The sequence below is a fragment of the Sorex fumeus genome, unplaced genomic scaffold (assembly GCF_029834395.1).
Source record: "Sorex fumeus unplaced genomic scaffold, SorFum_2.1 ptg000037l, whole genome shotgun sequence".
Lineage (NCBI taxonomy): Eukaryota > Metazoa > Chordata > Mammalia > Eulipotyphla > Soricidae > Sorex > Sorex fumeus.
In genome coordinates this window covers 38,292,554-38,311,217 of record NW_026606094.1, presented here as the reverse complement: position 1 = coordinate 38,311,217, position 18,664 = coordinate 38,292,554, and the positions used below count along the sequence as shown (strand labels likewise).

General features: G+C 38.3%; 1 protein-coding gene across 1 annotated transcript in view; it reads left to right on the top strand.

Annotated features, from left to right (window-relative positions):
- The window catches only part of ELAPOR2 (endosome-lysosome associated apoptosis and autophagy regulator family member 2), a 214,685-nt gene that overhangs the window by 99,272 nt on the left and 96,749 nt on the right, over nucleotides 1–18,664 (top strand). The window lies entirely within an intron of this gene.

Below are 18,664 nucleotides of genomic sequence, written 5' to 3'. Positions count from 1 at the left end.
CCCTCTATAGCATTTAACCCATAGTACTTATTTAAAATAAGTATCAGGTAGTAAAGAATGACATGTCAATGTATATTAATGTAATAAATTTACATTATTACATGAAAAATAATTATAAATGACATAATATCAATATATAAAACAAGACATATACACAAAAATTCATATACACATAAGATCACTTTTTTATGAGATGTATTTGAAACATTGCCTAGCCTATATATATAGTCAGATCATAGTGGTTATTATCATAATTGGGAGGTAATTCCCCATGGGTTTCTGTGATAACCACAAAGCTTTTCTAGTGCAACTTTTGGGCTTAGTGGTGTCAGAAAACCAGAGCCAGATGGTAGTAAAGTGGTGAAACAGATTTTTATTTAAAAACAGTCATAATAGGGGAAACAAGAACTCAGAAAAGAACTGGGTCCAATACCAAATATGAAAAGTAGAAGTGGGGATTTGAGGGCATGATTCTGGGTTAGGGCCATTGGTGGGAATCCAAGAGAGGAAGTACTAGGGGTAGTAGCAGGAGGAATTCTGAATAAGCTGATTTGACAAGATTCTTGCTAAAACTGGCTGTTTTTTAAAAATATTTTATTTTTTTAAAGTTGTTCACAATAGTTCTTTAAAGTTAATATTCAAACACCAGTCCCACCACTGTCATCTTCCGAACACCATAAGAGGAAAGTGTGTGAAGATTGTTGTTTTTCATCCAGAAGCCATTTAAGCCCTTTTACAAGAGATTAAAAAGTATGTATGTTAAACCCAAACGAATGTGTGCTACTTTTGGTACATCAGTGGGCTAGAGTATAAAAGGTCCAGGGTGTTCTGTGTTTCTCTCTTCCGGAAGCTTTATTTCATAGTCTCTGTATCTTGGCCATTGAAATTATATGGCACCAGAGAGAGGGCAGTTTGTGGGTATGACTGCCAAGCCACTGGAAAACTAGGGAGCTGGGGGGGAGGAGGCCCAGTCTGTTCCAAGCAAGCTTGGATCAGTCATGGGTCCCAGATACCTGGGTTTTTCTACAGGTTCCCTCATAGCTGAGACACATTTGAGCCTGTGGAGAGTGGCCTTGAGCATGGCTGCCTGATTGGGTTCTGGAGATTTTTGGTTGCTGGGATTCTGCTGGGTCAGGGAGGGAAACTCAACCATCCTTACTCTGACTTGCCCCGGTGAAGACACTGGAGTGAGGTCAGGATGTTCTATGTTGCTCTCTTCCGGGAACTTTATTTCATAGTCCCTGGATCTTGGCTGTTGATGAGATTATATGCTGCTGGGGTCAGTTTGTGGGTGTGACTGCCAAGCTACTGGAAAACTAGGGAGCATGGGAGGAGCCCTAAAACTGGCTTTTGTAATGGTGAATAAAGTCCAGAGGCACCATTGAAGTGAGTTTGAAGGAAATGACTAAAATGTTTTCAGATAGTCTTTCACAGGGTTATTGTGGGTCTTCAAAATTTGGTTTATCTTGACATCTTGTGTTTTTAAATATAACACAGTTTTAGCTTATGTTACTTTGGAATTAATATTCATATCTTGATTTGTCAGTAACTATGTGTATGTTTATGTATACATCATGATTTCTGTTGAGGGATAATCTTAAATGTTTTGTTGTCAGGAGTAATTTCATGTTCTGTTTTCTCCTAGGATTGTTTCTTGATTCTCTTGGATTTTCAAAGTTTCTCAGGGAATCTCCTTTTTGATTATTTGGGGTAGAGTCATGCCCAGATTTTTGTCATGTTTTGGGGGTAGGAATGAACACAATCTCCAGGTTTTGCTTTGGAAAATATTACTCATAAGCCAATGTTTCATTTACAGTGTGCTATGACTAATTTTAATATACTTGGTGATAAACTGTCTGGAGTTATGCAGTATAGGAAAAGTTGTCAGAAAAAACTTTGAAACATGGTTAAATGGATAAAAAAGATTTTTGGGAGTTCTATTTTTCTGAATGATTATTATAGTAAGGACCTATACCTTCTGCTGTCTTCAAATTATTTTACAGTGCTCAGAGTTATCAAAAACAGAATAATGCACCACTCCTGGGCTGGAGCGATAGCACAGCGGTAGGGTGTTCGCCTTACAAGCGGCCAACATGGCCGACCCGAGTTCGATTCCTCCGCCCCTCTCGGAGAGCCCGGCAAACTACCGAGAGTATTCGATATGCCAGACACAGTAACAACAAAGTCTCCAATGGAGACATTACTGGGCCCGCTCGAGCAAATCGACGATCAACGGGAGGGCCTTTACCTTTACCTTTACCTGGGAATATATCCCAGAGAGGCAAAAATGTATAGTCGAAGTGACATCTGCACTTGTTTGTTCATTGCAGCACTCTTTACAATAGCCAGAAACTGGAAGAAACCTGAATGCCCAAGAACAGATGACTGGTTAAAGAAACTTTGGTACATCTACACAATGGAGTACTATGTAGCTCTTAGAAAAGATGAAGTCATGAAATTTACATACAAGTGGTACAATATGGAAAGTATCATGCTAAGCGAAATGAGTCAGAAAGAGAGGGATAGACATAGAAAGATTGCATTCATCTGGGGGATATAAAGTAACAAAGTATGAGATTAATACCCAAGAATAGCTGAGATCAGCACCAGGAGGATTACTCCATAACTTAGAGGCCAGCCAGGTATCCTAGAGGAAAGGGCAGTTCAGATAGAGAAGGGAGCACCAAATAAAGGATGTTTGGAGGATCCTCCCAGGAGGGGAGATGCATGTCAAAAGTAGACTATGGACTGAACATGTTTGCCACTCAATGCCTCTTTTGCAGACCACAACACCCAAAAGGAGAAAGAGAACACAGGGGATTGCCCTGCCACAGAGACAGGGGGGATGGGGGGATGGGGGTGGGAGGGATATTATCCATGGTGGTGGAAAATGGGCACTGGTGGAGGGATGGGTATCTGATCATTGTATAATTGAAACCAAAGCACAAAAAATTGTAAATCTACAACTGTAAAAAAAAAATAAAATAAAGGGAAGAAAAAAAAGAGTAAGAGAAAGAAAAAAAAACAGAATAATGCAACTGATTCTTATCCATAGAAATGAAATTGCTTTTTTTTTTATATTGCTGTTGGTTATTAACTTCTGGATATTAGCTCTGCATTTCTTAGTTAATTCATTTCATTTTGCTGATTTACTATTTGACTATTCTTGAATTCTTTCATGAGAAGAGTTGATAACTTGTAGTAATAGTTTATATGCTAATTGATAAAATACTTAATGTATTGACTTAATATTTGCATACTTGTTTGGGCCATGCATGGCAGTACTCAGGGCTTAATCCTGGCTTTGTGCTCAGGGATCTTTCCTGAAGGTGCTTGAGGGAGCATATATGGTGCCAGGAATTAAATCTACAGTGACTGTGTACAAAGCAAATGATTACCTGCAGTACCATCTCACTAGCCCTTGCTTTTTATATTTCTATGGGAGGAAATTTATCTTTCCTTTTTAAACTGCTTGTTAATACTTAGAAATTCTGCAGTTCTGAGGGATTAATTTAAGTGTTCCATCTCTAGTTGGATTTTTGGCTATAAATCTGTAAATATAAGTACTGAAATTCTTTAGTAACTTAAATACTATTAAGAATCTGCAAGGGCCTATATTGTATCTTTAGTGATTTTAGTACAGCACACTATTTTTTAAAAAATAACTGCTACTGTTTTAAGGGTTGCTTTCAGAAACAGACTTTTTAAAAATTACTTGTCACCAATTCAGATGAAATCGCCTATTAAATGGTTGAATATAAAACTCCTCTAGCTTAACTGCACTTTAAATACTGCCATCTGGTTGGAATAGGTTTATATTTACATATCTTAAAATGAAAAATTAACATGTTATGGCTTCCTGTTGGAATTCTAGTAATTCTGTAACGAAATCAAAGCTTTTGAGTGCAAGGTTTATCCTCTAGAAGCAGATGAACCTTAGGAAAATTACTTGGTGAGTGACAGCCACTCGTATGTGCAGAAAACACACCGTACTCTTTTGTGTTCTTGTTTCTGTGCTCATTTCAACTGGCAATCTGAATACCACTGAGACAGCAGTGGATGAGAGTTTTCTGAGCTTATTTATTTTATTCAGAGATCCTGCTTCATTTGAAATTCATGGCAGACTTCTCAGTATCATTTTTTTGAAGAAAATATTTTTTTATTGATGATTATAAATTGAAAATTAACAAGGGATAATAAAAACATTCTTCTGAGAAAACTAATTTAATTAAAAAACCAAATATTTAAAATAATTTGATAATAGTAATTTTATCAAATACATATATATTCTGTATAGTATATTAAATATGTATCATTTTCATGTAAGTCTTCAAAGAGTTTATGTTTTAAATATCTAAAAATTATGTATAAATATGAACATAAATTGTATGACCTTAATTATCTTCTATATTAATAGCAACATTAAAGTTTTAAGCAAATTATTGTGGCAGTATATGATTTGATTCTCTCTTTCAAAACTTCATTTTCTTTTTTTTTTTTTTTAGGTTTTTTTTTTTCTCTTTATTTATTTATTTACTTATTTTTTTTTTTAATTAGTGAAACGACATGAGGTACAGTTGTAGATTTACAAATTTTTGTGCTTGGATCTCGGTCATACCCCGATCAAATACCCATCCCTCCACCAGTGCCCATTTTCCACCACCAGGATAATATCCCTCCCCCCCCATCCTCCCATCTCCCTATCCCCCCCTGCCACTGTGGCAGGGCATTCCCCCCTGTTCTCTCTCTCCTCCTGGGCGCTGTGATCAGCCAAAGAGGCATTGAGTGGCGAACATGTTCAGTCCAGTCTACTTTCAACCTGCATCTCCCCTCCTGGGAGGATCCTCCAAACACCCTCCACTTGGTGTTCCCCTTTCTATCTGAATTGTCCTTTCCCCTAGAATACCCAGCTGGCCTCTAAGTTATGGAGTAATTCTCCTGGTGTTGCTCTCAGCTATTCTTGGGTATTAATCTCATATTTTATTATTTTATATCCCCCAGATGAATGCTATCTTTCTATGTCTATCCCTCTCTTTCTGACTCATTTCGCTTAGCATGATACTTTCCATATTGTACCACTTGTATGTAAAGTTCATGACTTCATCTTTTCTAAGAGCCACATAGTACTCCATTGTGTAGATGTACCAAAGTTTCTTTAACCAGTCATCTGTTCTTGGGCACTCAGGTCTCTTCCAGTTTCTGGCTACTGTAAAGAGTGCTGCAATGAACAAACAAGTGCAGATGTCACTTCGGCTACACGTTTTTGCCTCTCTGGGATATATTCCCAGGAGTGGTATCGCTGGGTCAAATGGGAGCTCAATTTCTAATTTTTTGAGGAACGTCCATACTGTTTTCCAGAAGGGCTGAACCAGTGGACATTCCCACCAACAGTGAAGGAGTGTCCCTTTCTCGCCACATCCGCGCCAGCAACGGTTGCTTTTGTTCTTTTGAATGTGGGCCAGTCTCTGAGGTGTGAGATGGTATCTCATTGTGGTTTTGATCTGCATCTCCCTGATGATTAATGATGTAGAGCATTTTCTCATGTGCTTTTTTGCCATTCGGATTTCTTCTTTGAGAAAGTTTCTGTTCATTTCATTGCCCCATTTTTTGATGGGGTTGGATGTTTTCTTCTTGTGGAGTTCAACCAGTATTTTGTATATCCTTGATATCAATCCCTTGTCAGATGTGTATTCGGCGAATATTCTTTCCCATTCTGTAGGCTGTCTTTGTATTTTGGTCATTGTTTCTTTGGAGGTACAGAAGCTTCTTAGTTTAAGATAGTCCCATTTATCTATCTCTGTTTTCACTTGCTCAGCCAGTGCCGTGTCATCTTTGAACATACCATTAGCCTCAATGTCATTGAGGGTTTTGCCAACTTTGTCTTCAATGTATCTTCTGGTTTCTGGTCTGATGTTGAGGTCTTTAATCCATTTTGATCTTACCTTTGTACATGGTGTTAGGCAGAGTTCTGAGCCCATTTTTTTGCATGTAGCCGTCCAGTGATGCCAGCACAATTTGTTAAAGAGGCTTTCCTTACTCCACTTCACATTTCTTGCACCTTTATCAAAGATTAGATGATCATATGATTGGGGGGTGATGTCAGTATATTCAACTCTGTTCCATTGGTCTGCAGTTCTGCCTTTGTTCCAGTACCATGCTGTTTTGATTATTACCGCTTTGTAGTAAAGTTTGAAGTTCGGGAGGTTGATTCCTCCCATTTTCTTTTTCCCCAGAATTGCTTTAGCTATTCGTGGGGGTTTATTGTTCCATATAAATTTCAGGAGTGTTTTCTCCATTTCTTTGAAGAACGTCATGGGTATCCTTATAGGGATTGCATTGAATTTGTACAGTGCTTTCGGTAGTATTGCCATTTTGACAATGTTCAGTCTTCCGACCCATGAGCAGGGGATGTCTTTCCATTTCCTCATGTCCTCTTTTATTTCCTGAAGTAGCGTTTTGTAGTTTTCTTTGTACAGGTCCTTTACTTCCTTAGTTAGGCTGATTCCTAGGTACTTGATTTTCTGGGGCACAATTGTGAACGGGATTGATTTTTTCATGTAGCTTTCCTCTCTCTCACTGTTTGCATATAGGAAAGCCATGGACTTTTGGGTATTGATTTTATAACCTGCAACTTTACTATACAAGTCTACTGTTTCTAGGAGTTTTTTGGTGGAGGTTATTGGGTTCTCTAAGTATAGTATCATATCATCTGCGAATAGTGAGAGCTTTATTTCTTCCTTTCCTACCTGAATGCCCTTAATGTCTTTTTCTTGCCTAATTGCTGTTGCAAGAACTTCCAGTACTATATTGAACAGCAGTGGAGAGAGTGGGCATCCTTGTCTCGTCCCTGATCTTAGAGGGAAGGCTCTCAGTTTTTCCCCATTGAGGATGATGCTTGCTGTAGGCTTGTGGTAGATGGCTTTAACTATGTTGAGGAAAGTCCCCTCTATGCCCATTTTGGCTAGGGTTTTCATCATAAAGGGGTGCTGGATCTTGTCAAATGCTTTCTCTGCATCTATTGATATGATCATATGCTTTTTATCTTTTCTTTTGTTGATATGATGGATTATGTTGATTGATTTCCGAATGTTGAACCATCCTTGCATCCCTGGGATGAATCCTACTTGGTCATGGTGTATGATCTTTTTGATGAGTAGTTGGATTCTATTTGCTAGTAGTTTGTTGAGGATCTTTGCATCTGTGTTCATCAGGGATATCGGCCTGTAGTTCTCTTTCTTTGTGTTATCTCTGTCTGCTTTTCATTTTCTTTTTTTATAAAAAAATTATTAACTATACAGTAATAAATTATGTGATTAATTGTGATAATCATTTTGCATTTTGCAATATAAAGAATTTTATGGTTTATTTTTTTTATTAGAGAAACACCATGAGGTACAGTTATAGACTTACAAATTTTTGTGCTTGGGTTTCAGTTATACAATGATCAAGTACCCATCCCTCCACCAGCTCCCATCATCCAGCAACACGGGTCCCAGCATCCCTCCCAACCCCATCCCCTCCATCCCACCCTGCCTCTGTGGCAAGGCATTCCCTTTTGTTCTCTCCCCTTTTGGGTGTTGTGGTTTGCAAAAGAGGCATTGAGTGGCAATCATGTTTGGTCTATAGTCTACTTTCAGCATGCTTCTCCCATCCTGGGAGGTTCCTCCCAACACCCTTCATTTGTTGCTCTCTTCTCTATCTGAGCTTCCTTTTCTCCTAGCACATGTGGCTGGTTTCCAGGTCATGGAGCAAAATTCCTGGAACTAATCTCAGCCACTCATGGATGTTAGTCTCCCATTTTGTTGCTTTATGTTCCCCAGATGAATGCAGTGTTTCTATGTCTATCCCGCTCTTTCTGACTCATTTCACTTTTAACATGATACTTTCCATGTAGTACCACTTGTATGTGAATTTCATGACTTCATCTTTTCTAACAGCTACATAGTACTCCATTGTGTAAATGTACCAAAGTTTCTTTAACCAGTCATCTGTTCTCAGGCACTCAGGTTTTTTCCAGATTCTGGCTATTGTAAAGAGTGTTGCAATGAACAAACAAGTGCAGATGTCACTTTGAGTATACTTTTTTGCCTCTCTGGGATATATTCCCAGGAGTGGTATTGCTGGGTCAAATGGGAGATTAAAATCTATTTTTTTTGAGAATCGTCCATACTACATTCCAAAAGGCTTGGAGCAGTCGGCATTCCCTCCAGCAGTGAAGGAGGGTCCCTTTCTTGCCACATCCGTGCCAGCATCTGTTGCTTTTGTTCTTGTGGATATGGGCCAGTCTCTGTGGTGTGAGGTGATATCTCATTGTTCTTTTGATCTGCATCTCCCTGATAGTGATGTAGAGCATTTTCTCATGTGCCTTTTAGCTATTCGGATTTCTTCTTTGCAAAAGTTTCTGTTCATTTCCTTGCCCCATTTTTTGATGGGGTTGGGTGTTTTCTTCTTGTGGAGTTCAATCAGTACCTTGTATATCCTTGATATCAACCCCTTGTTGGATGTGTATTTGGCGAATATCCTTTCCCATTCTGTAGACTGTCTTTGTATTTTGGTCACTGTTTCTTTTTTCTTTTTTTCCTTTATTTTAGGTCATACCCGGTGATGCTCAGGGGTTATTCCTGGCTCTGCACTCATGAATGACTCCTGGCGGTGCCCGGGGGACCATATGCGATGCTGGGAATTGAACCTGGGTCGGCTGCGGGCAAGGCAAATGCCCTACCCGCTGTGCTATCACTCCAGCCCTGATCACTGTTTCTTTTGAGGTGCAGATGCTTCTTAGTTTAAGATAGTCCCATTTGTCTTTCTCTGTTTTTAATTGCTTGACCAGTGGCATGATATCTTTAAAGATACCATTAGCTTCAATATCATGGGGTTTTTGCCAACTTTGTTTTCAATGAACTTTTTGGATTCCGGTCTAATGTTGAGGTCATAAATTCATTTTGATCTTACTTTTGTGCATGTCGTTAGGCAGAGATCTGAGCCCACTTTTTTGCATGTAGCCATCCAGTTTTGCCAGCACAATTTATTAAAGAGGCTTTCCCTGCTACACTTCACCTTTCTTGCCCCATATTGAAGATTAGATGATCATATGTTTGGGAGGAGATGTCAGTATATTCAACCCTGTTCCATTGGTCTGCAGCACTGCCTTTGTTCCAGTACCATGCTGTTTTAATTATTACTGCTTTGTAGTAGAGCTTGAAGTTGGGGAGGTTGATTCCTCCCATTTTCTTTTTCCCAAGAATTGCTTTAGCTATTAGTGGGGGCTTATTGTTCCATATGAATTTTAGGAGTGTTTGCTCCATTTCTTTGAAGAATGTCATGGGTATTGTTATAGGATTGCATTGAATTTGTACTATGCTTTGGGTAGTATTGCCATTTTGACAATATTAATTCTCCCCATCCGTAAGCAGGGGATATTTTTCCATTTCCTCTTGTCCTCTTTTATTTCCTGAAGTAGCATTTTGTTTTTTTCTTTGTACAGGTCCTTTACTTCCTTAGTTAAGCTGATTCCCAGGTACTTGATTTTCTGGGGCACAATTGTGAATGGGATTGTTTTCTTCATGTCACTTTCTTCTCTTTCACTATTTGGATATAGGAAAGCTATGGATTTTTGGGTATTGATCTTATAGCCTGCCACTTTACTATACAAGACTATTGTTTCTAGGAATTTCTTGGCAGAGGTTTTAGGGTTCTCTAAGTATAGTATCATACCATCTGCGAATAGTGAGAGTTTGATTTCTTCCTTCCCTACCTGGATGCCCTTAATATATTTTTCTTGCCTAATTGCTATTGCAAGTACTTCCAGTACTACATTGAACAGTAGTGGAGAGAGTGGGCATCCTTGTCTCATCCCTCATCTTAGTGGAAAGGCTCTCAGTTTTTTCCCATTGAGGATGATGTTTGCTGTAGGTTTGTGGTAGATGGCTTTAACTATATTGAGGAAAGTCCCCTCTATCCCCATTTTTGAGTGGGTTTTCATCATAAATGGGTTCTGGATCTTGTTAAATGATTTCTCTGCATCGATTGATATGATCATATTATTTCTATCTTTTATTGATATGATGGATTATGTTGATTGATTTTCGAATGTTGAACCATCCTTGCATCCCCGGGATGAATCCCACTTGGTCATGGTGTATGATCTTTTTGATGAGTTGTTGAATTCTATTTGCTAGTATTTTGTTGAGAATCTTCGCATCCGTGTTCATCAGGGATATTGGCCTGTAGTTTTCTTTTCTTGTGGTGTCTTTGTTTCCTTTTCATATTAAGAGATATGGGCTTCATAGAAATTGCTTGGGAGAGTTTCCATTTTTTCAATTTCCTGGAAAAGCTTGAGAAGGACTGGCATTATTCCTCTTTAAATGTTTGAAAAAATTTGCCAGTGAATTCATCTGGACCTGGGCTTTTGTTTTTGTGAAGACTTTTTATTACAGTTTCATTTTCTTGCTGGTAATAGGTCCTCTTTAAATGTTTGGAAAAATTTGCTAGTGAATTCATCTGGACCTGGGCTTTTGTTATTGGGAAGACTTTCGATTACAGTTTCAATATCCTTGATGTGGATACATCTCTTCAGGTACTTTATATCTTCTTGATTCAGCTTTGAAAGATAATAGGAGTCCAGAAATTTATCCATTTCTTCTAGGTTCTCTTGTTTTGTGGTATACAGACGTTCAAAGTAGTCTCTGATGATCTTTTGAATTTCTTTGGTTTCTGTTGTGATATCCCCATTCTTATTTCTAATTCGATTTATTAGGGTTCTCTCTCTCTGTTTCTTTGTGAGTGTTGCTAGGGGTTTATCTATCTTATTTATTTTCTTGACGAACCAGCTCTTGGTTTCATTGATCTTTTGGATTGTTTCTTTGGTTTTCATGTCATTTATCTCTGCTCTAAATTTTTATTTCTTTCCTTCTGCCCAATCTGGGCTCTTTCTGTTGATCCTTTTCTAAGATCTTGAGCTGTGAAGTCAAGTTGTGTATGTGCATCCTTTCTTCTGTCCTGAGATATGCTTGCAGAGCTATAAATTTTCCCCTTAAAACAGCTTTTGCTGCATCCCATAAGTTTTGGTAGCTCATGTCTTCATTCTCATTTGTTTCCAAGTATCTTTTGGTTTTGTCCTTGACTTCCTGATCTACTCATTGTTAAGCATTGAGTTGTTTAATTTCCAGATGTTTGATTTGGTTCTCCGTGTCTGTGTGTGATTCTCTTCTATTCTCAGTGCGTCATAGTCTGAAAAGATGGTTGATACTATTTCTATCTTCCTGATTCTATTTAGGTATGTTTTGTGGCCTAGGACATGGTCTATTTTGGAAAATGTTCCGTGCACACTGGAGACAAATGTGTATTCTTTCTTTTTGGGGTGTAAAGCCCTGTATTGGTCTATAAGCCCTTTCTCTTCTGTTTCTTCTTTCAAAGCCAATGTTTCCTTGCTGAATTTTGTGCTTGTTGATCTATCGATAGGTGATAAGGCAATGTTGAAATCTCCAGCTACTATTGTGTTGCTAGCAATGTCCTCCTTAAAATCTGTTAGCATTTGTTTTAAATATTTAGCTGTTCCCTCATTAGGTGCATACACATTTAAGAGTGTAATTTCTTCCTGTTGTGCATATCCCTTGATGAAGTGAAAATAGCCTTCGCTGTCCCTTCTAATCTTTTTCAATGTGAAATTAATGTTGTTGGAACTAGTATGGCCACCCCAGATTTTTTGAGGGAGCTGTTTGCTTGCAGGATTGTTTTCCATCCTTTGACTTTGAGTCTGTGTTTGCTCTGGCTGTTGAGATGAGTATCTTGTAGGCAACAGAATGTTGGGTTCTGTCTCTGAATTCATTTTTCCACTCCATGTCTCTTAATTGGTGAATTTAGACCATTGACATTGACAGAGATTATTGTTATGGGATTTTGTGTCATCGTTCTGTGTGTGTGTTGTGATTGTAGGGTTTGTCTTGTCTTATAGTAGCCCCTTTAGCCCTTGTTTTAGGTTTGGTTTTGAGTCTATGAAGTTCCTGAGCTGTAGTTTGTCTAGAAAATAGTGTATTGTTCCTTCGATTTTGAGTGAGAGTTTACCCGGATAGAGTATTCTTGGTGAAGCATTCCTTTCAGTGAGTTTTTTCAGTATATCTCACCACTGCCTTTGGGCTTGGAGGATTTCCTCTGATAGATATGCTGTGAATCTAAGGGGTGCTCCTTTGTATGTGATTTCCTTCTTTGACCTTGCTGCTTTCAGTATTGTATCTCTATCGGCAGCATCAATCATTCTAACTATGATGTCTTGAAGTGTTTTTGTTAGGGTCACTTTTAGCTGGTACCCTTCAGGCTCCTTGAACCTGAATGGCTGCATTGTGGAGCTCTGGGAATTTTTCAGCAATGATTTGTGTAACCGTGTTTTTTTTTTTCGTTGAGATTGTTTCCCTGAGCTTCTGGTAGTCCAATGATTCCAATGTTGTTCCTCTTGGAATCATCTGCTAGGACTCTGATTCTCTGTAGAGCTATTTTGAGGTCTCTTGCCACTGTTTGTTGTTGCCTGTTGGCTTGCTGCAACTGATCTTCCACCTCACTGATTCTCTCTTCAGCTGCGGTCATTCTATTGTTGAGAGAAGAGACTGAGTTTTTCATTTCATCTATGGAATCTCTTAATCGTGATATTTCTGCTCTCATTTCTTCACGTAATTTGTCCATTTTTTCTGTCATGTTACTGGATGTCTCTCTGACTGTTTCTTTGAGTTGATTGAACATTTTCATGTCTTTGTATCTGAATTCTATGCAGAGAGGTCCCTTAGGAGAGCAGTATCAACAGAGTCGTCTGGATTCTTTTCCTTGTCCTCCCCTTGTGGTGGGGATTTGTGTTGTTTCTTCATATTGCTGTGTAGGTTGGAGACTAGGTTCCTTGGGGACTAGGTTCTTTAGTATGGATAAACTACCTGTGGCCGCATGAGCCTTGGCCTACTGAAAATAAGCCATGCCTTCTTCTACAGAATCCACTCCCACTTGTGAAGAGGCCATGCCCCCACGGAAACCTGTGTTTGTGAGGAGATTAGTGCAGCGTGAGGAGTGAAGAGGAGAAGGCAGACGCTCAGAACTGCTTTTCTCCAGGCATCTGGGAGGATGCCTGGGGTCCTACAGGGAGAGATCCAAGTCCCGGGTTCAAGTACTGGCAGATGGACTGATCTGGGTTTGGGACGAGATCAGCGCAGCGTGAGGAGTGAAGAGGGAAAGGCAGATGCTCAGAACTGCTTTTCTCCAGGTGTCTCGGAGGACGCCTGGGGTCTTGCACGGAGAGATCCAAGTCCTGGGTTCAAGTACCAGTGGATGGACTGATCTGGGTTTGGGACGAGATCAGCACAGCATGAGGAGTGAAGAGAGGAAGGCAGACGCTCAGAACTGTTTTTCCTCAGTATCATTTTTTTACATGTACGGTAACTGACTACCTGAATTTTACACATGAAAGTTGTGATCTTCTCAGTGGGATATGGAAATAGAAAAGACTTCCTAATAAAAATAACTTCCAACAACAGACTGGGATTTAACTCCATGATGGGATAAAGCTCTAGTCTTTATTGATGGTAAAAGCCAGAACAATGACTCCTAACCCCTATAACCTGTGACTATTACTTAATATGATAGGAAGGGATTTGAAGATGTGAATGAGGATCTTGAGGTGGGAGATTATTTAGTTTCTAAATATAGTCACAAGAGAAGGAGAAGAGACTCAGATTTTCCACACAGGAAGAGATTGGTATTATAAACTACAAGTGAACAAATGTTTATAACTATCAAAATCTAGAAGAAGCAGGCAATGACTTCTCCCAGGAACTTTCAGAGGGAATATAAGCATAAACTATAACTCAGAGCTATTGATTTTGAAATTTTTGAGCTCTAGAATTCTGAGCGATGAAATTTCTGTATTTTAAAGCTGAAGATTCATTGATAAACCCAATCATCTCTGTAAAGCCAGAAATAGATAGGATTGCCCAGAAAATACCGGGAGGTTGGGGCTGGAGCCATAGTATAGCTGGTAGGGCATTTGCCTTGCACTCGGCCAAAACAGGTTTGATTCCTCTACCCCTCTCGGAGAGCCTGGCAAGCTACCAAGAGTATCTCGCCTGCTTGGGAAGGCCTGGCAAGCTACCTGTGACGTATTTGATTTGCCAAACACAGTAACTAGTGTCACAATGGAGACATTACTGGGCCCGCTCGAACAAAAAACGATGAACAACGGGACGACAGTGACAGTGACCTCTGAGTGACATACATAGTAGACACCTACAAGTTTGTTTGATAATGTTTTATCAACAGAAATACTGCCAACTGGGACAGAAAGAGACAAAGATGAAACGAAAAGCAGTTGACTTCCAGAATTTTACCAGCAAGACACAGGGTAATAACTCAGCTGCAGAACTTTCAGTTCAAAGAATAACATAATAGTACTTCTAAAAGTGGAGTCATGGTCCAGGACTTGAAGTCATAGACTGTAGCACTGTAGCACTGTCCTGGTGTTCATTTGATTTGCTCGAGAGGGCCCAGTAACATCTCCATTGTGAGACTTGTTGTTACTGTGTTTGGCATATTGAATACGTCATGGGTAGCTTGCCAGGCATTGCCCTGCAGGTGAGATACTCTCTGTAGCTTGCTGGGCTCTCCGAGAGGGGTGGAGGAATTGAACCCTGGTTGGTCAGGTTGGCTGTGTGCAAGGCAAACACACTACTGCTGTGCTATCGCTCCAGAGTCATAAACTACATAAGATTATTCTCAGGCTTTGAGCCTAATGGAATTTGCCGTGATGGATTTGGAAATTGCTTGGGACTATTGGCCTTTTTCTCTTTCCTTTTATTCATTTCTCTGACTTTATCCTCTTTTTTGAATTGAAGTGTCTATAATTGGTACTCTATCACTGCCCTACAGTTTTATCTTGGAAGCAAGATAACACAGATGGAGATGAATGTTGTGCAGTATGTACCATAACCAGCGGTGCCTGTTACTAAATTTAGGTGATTAGATCTTGGATTTTTAGTTTATCTGATGTAGGTGATATTTTAGACTTTGTATTGCTGTTATAATAGGTTGAAAATTTAGGGAACGTTGGAATGGTGAATATATTTTGCATGTGAGGAAGACATAAATCACTGGGGCCAGAAGGTAGACTATGATAGGCTGAAATAATTTTTTTTCTCACAAAATTCTTATTCCTTCAGAAAGAAATGCAAGACTTCATCTCTGGAACATATTAATATTTTATGGATAAAAAGGAATTTGAAGGTGCAGATAAGAATTTTGATTTGGAGAAATTAGCATTGTGATCTAAGTGGCCCCTACATGCAATTTTAAGTGTCCTTATAAGAATCAAACCGAGGGTTTTAAGAGAATAGAGGAGGAAGCAATTGGATCATAGGGAAGATATTAAAATTACGCATTTATGAACTAATGAATTCCAGTAAATCACCAGAAATTGAAAGAGGGGAATGGGTTTTCCCTTTGGGCCTCTGGAGGGAGTGAAGCTGACAGACACCTTGGGTTTAGCCTTCTTGCCTCAAGAACTGTGAAATATTTTTTTTTGTCTTCACTATGTTTATGGTAATTTGTTGCAGCAGCCTTAGAAAATTAATGAAGAAATAGAGTGATATTAAAGGAGCTCTGCTTGTCTGTGTTCTCTTCTTTTTATGCTTGAATATGAGACCTCTTTATGATCACCTTTAGTCTTCTGTGTACATCCCAATTTTGCATTAGGAACTTGCACTATTATTTTTGAACCAGCAGTATTCTATTTAAGTGTGATGATATTCTATAAGAACTGAAAACATGGGTAAATAAGCAGAAGGCTTGACTTCTGTTCTCAGCCATGCTATTAACTAGCTCAGTGTCTCTGGGTAAATCCTTTTATATCCAAATCAGGATTTTTGTGTAACAATAGGAGTAGTACTGTCTTTCATAAACTACATAATTGTTTTGATGATTTAATGAGATAAATACACATGAAAAATAACAGCTTAGTGATGCAAACAAAAGTTTTTTTAATGCACCTATTAATTTGCTTCCTTTAGCTCTCTGAGAGATATGATGACCACTTTTTTCACTAAGTTACTGACCACATTTCTCTAGAAAACTCGAGTCGGTTTACTTTCTCATTGGCAGCATACATAGACTCATTTTACTATACTGTTATTTTTTGAACATTTTAAAAGGTACTTTAAGTACTGTTTTCATTTTAATGAGAACTATTTGCATTTTATTGGTGAAATTTAGCTTTACCATATGTTCCTTGGTTAGTTTCTTCTTTAATGAATTACTTGTTTTGATCTTATTTCCCATTAATTCTTTGTCCTTTTCTAAACTAATTTTTAGAAATCCATTGTTCTTAAGTTAATTAACCTTTGTTGTGTGTTTCTTCACCAGTTTGTTTACCTTTATTTTTGTTTTTGGGGATTTGTGCTATGCCAGTGTTTAATATTTGGACGTATCACTTGGTCAGTTTTCATTGTATTCTTCCCTACCTTCTGTCTTCCAACACTCCCTCTCTTCTAGTCTTTTTTCTTTCCTTCTTTTCATATCTTTCCTTCTTGAAGAACTTTTTTCACTTTACTGCCTTTACTGATATTTTAGGCATGTATATTTGCTTTTCACAGGCAATAAAGCATTGCTGAAACTCAGGATCTTATCAGATAATTTAATGTCAAGTAAAAATGATCAGAATATTGAATTTAGGGATGATTTTCTGAAGGATATACTTTTTTAAAGAGAGTCTGTTTAACAACATTAGCTTTCAGCCTGATAATTCTACTTTCTCCAGTTCACGATCCCTTATCATTTCATCTTATATATGCATATTGAAGCAGAGAAACAAACTTAATCAGCAAGTACTTTGCTGTATTAACTCTTGTCGCTTACTCTGTATTATCCCTTCACATCCATTTTATTAATAAGGATAATAATTCTGCCATCAATCAAGTAATAAGTGTAATGCAATATGCTTAACATTTCACATGTATCATCCCAATTTCTATAGTTATCATATAGATTGTATATGGAGGAATAGAATGTCAATTGAAACATAGACCTTCTTGATTACTGGAAGTGTCTCTCTCTCTTTTTTTTTATTAGTGAAACATCATGAAGTACTGTTGTAGACTTACAAACTTTTGTGCTTGGGTTTCAGTTATACAATGATTGAGTAAGGAAGTGTCTCTTGATTGTTGTTTTTTTCTATATGCACTTGCAAGCATGCAGAAAAACACACAAACATCTATATCCTTATGAATAAGGATGCCTCCCTAACTCTCACACTTGATTTCCATATGGTGAGCTGACTTGACATTTCTGCTTTGTCCTGCCACTGATATAATAAGGGAAGCAAAGCATGGTGAAACAGAATAGTAACATTCAAGATATCGAACTGAAGAAATTTGTTGTTGAAAAAAAGTCTTTTGTATTTGTCATAACTTCTCTCATTCTTAACATGCTATAATGGTATTCAGTCCTTGCTCCTTTCAATTTAAGAATCTCATGTGTGTAGTGTGCACTAACTAATGGAGAACACTATGAAAATTTCAAAGAAACCAAAATCTAGAGACAAGTGGATTTCTATTAATTTGTCACTTGTAAAAATATTGCTTATTTTGGCAGTTCATAATTTATAGCAGTCTGCTGTGGTGGGTGTATTCTGAACCTGAGAGAATTGACTTTAAATGTAATAGTCTTCACCAGTCGTCATTCCCACCAACAATGAAGAAGAGTTTCTTTCTCCCCACATCCACACCAACGTGGGTTGCTCTTGTTCTTTTTGATGTGTCTCAGTTTCTGTGGTGTGAGATGATATCTTATTGTTGTTTTTATTTGCATCACCCTGATGATTAGCAATGTAGAGTGAAATGAGTCAGAAGGAGAGGGATAGACATAGAATGATTTGTATTTGTATCATTTGTGGGATATGTATATGTATATATATGTATGTATGTATGTATACACACATATCTATGCATAAAATAATATGAGACCAATATTCAAGGACAGTAGAAACAAGGGCCAGAAGGATTGGTCCATGGTTGAAAGTCTACCTCAAATGCTGGAGAAGGTACTTGGGATAGAGAAGGGACAACCATGACAAGGATAGTTGAAAATGATAACTCTGGAAAGGAACTGCGTGCTGAAAACAGGTAAAGGAACAAAAATGATAATCTCTCAGTACCTGTATTGAAAACTGTAATGCACCAAATGGGGGAGGGAGGGAGACAGGGGGGAAAGGTGGGAGGGAGAGAGGGAGAGAAAGAGAGAGAGAAAGGAGAGAAAGAAGGAGAGAGAAGGAAAGTGCCTACCATAGAGACAAGCTGTGGGGAGGGGTGGCAGGAGGGAAACTGAGAACATTGGTGATGGGAAATGTATAACTGTTGGAGGGATGAGTGTTAGAACACTGATTGAAACTGGACCATGGTCAGCTTTGTAACTTTGTATCTCACAGTGACTCAATTAAAAAAAAACCCATTATAGTCTTTTTCTGATATTTAGATGATTAGCTAACAAATAGAATGAGAATTAGGTCAGTGGGAATGGTTCTTTTAATTTTTACATAAAAAGTGAAGACAGTCACAGTATTCACTATGCTAGTGTTGTTTTGTTTAAGATCACATATGTCAATGATTTAGAGTTTTAAAAATCTGCAAAAGAAATTGGGAAGAGT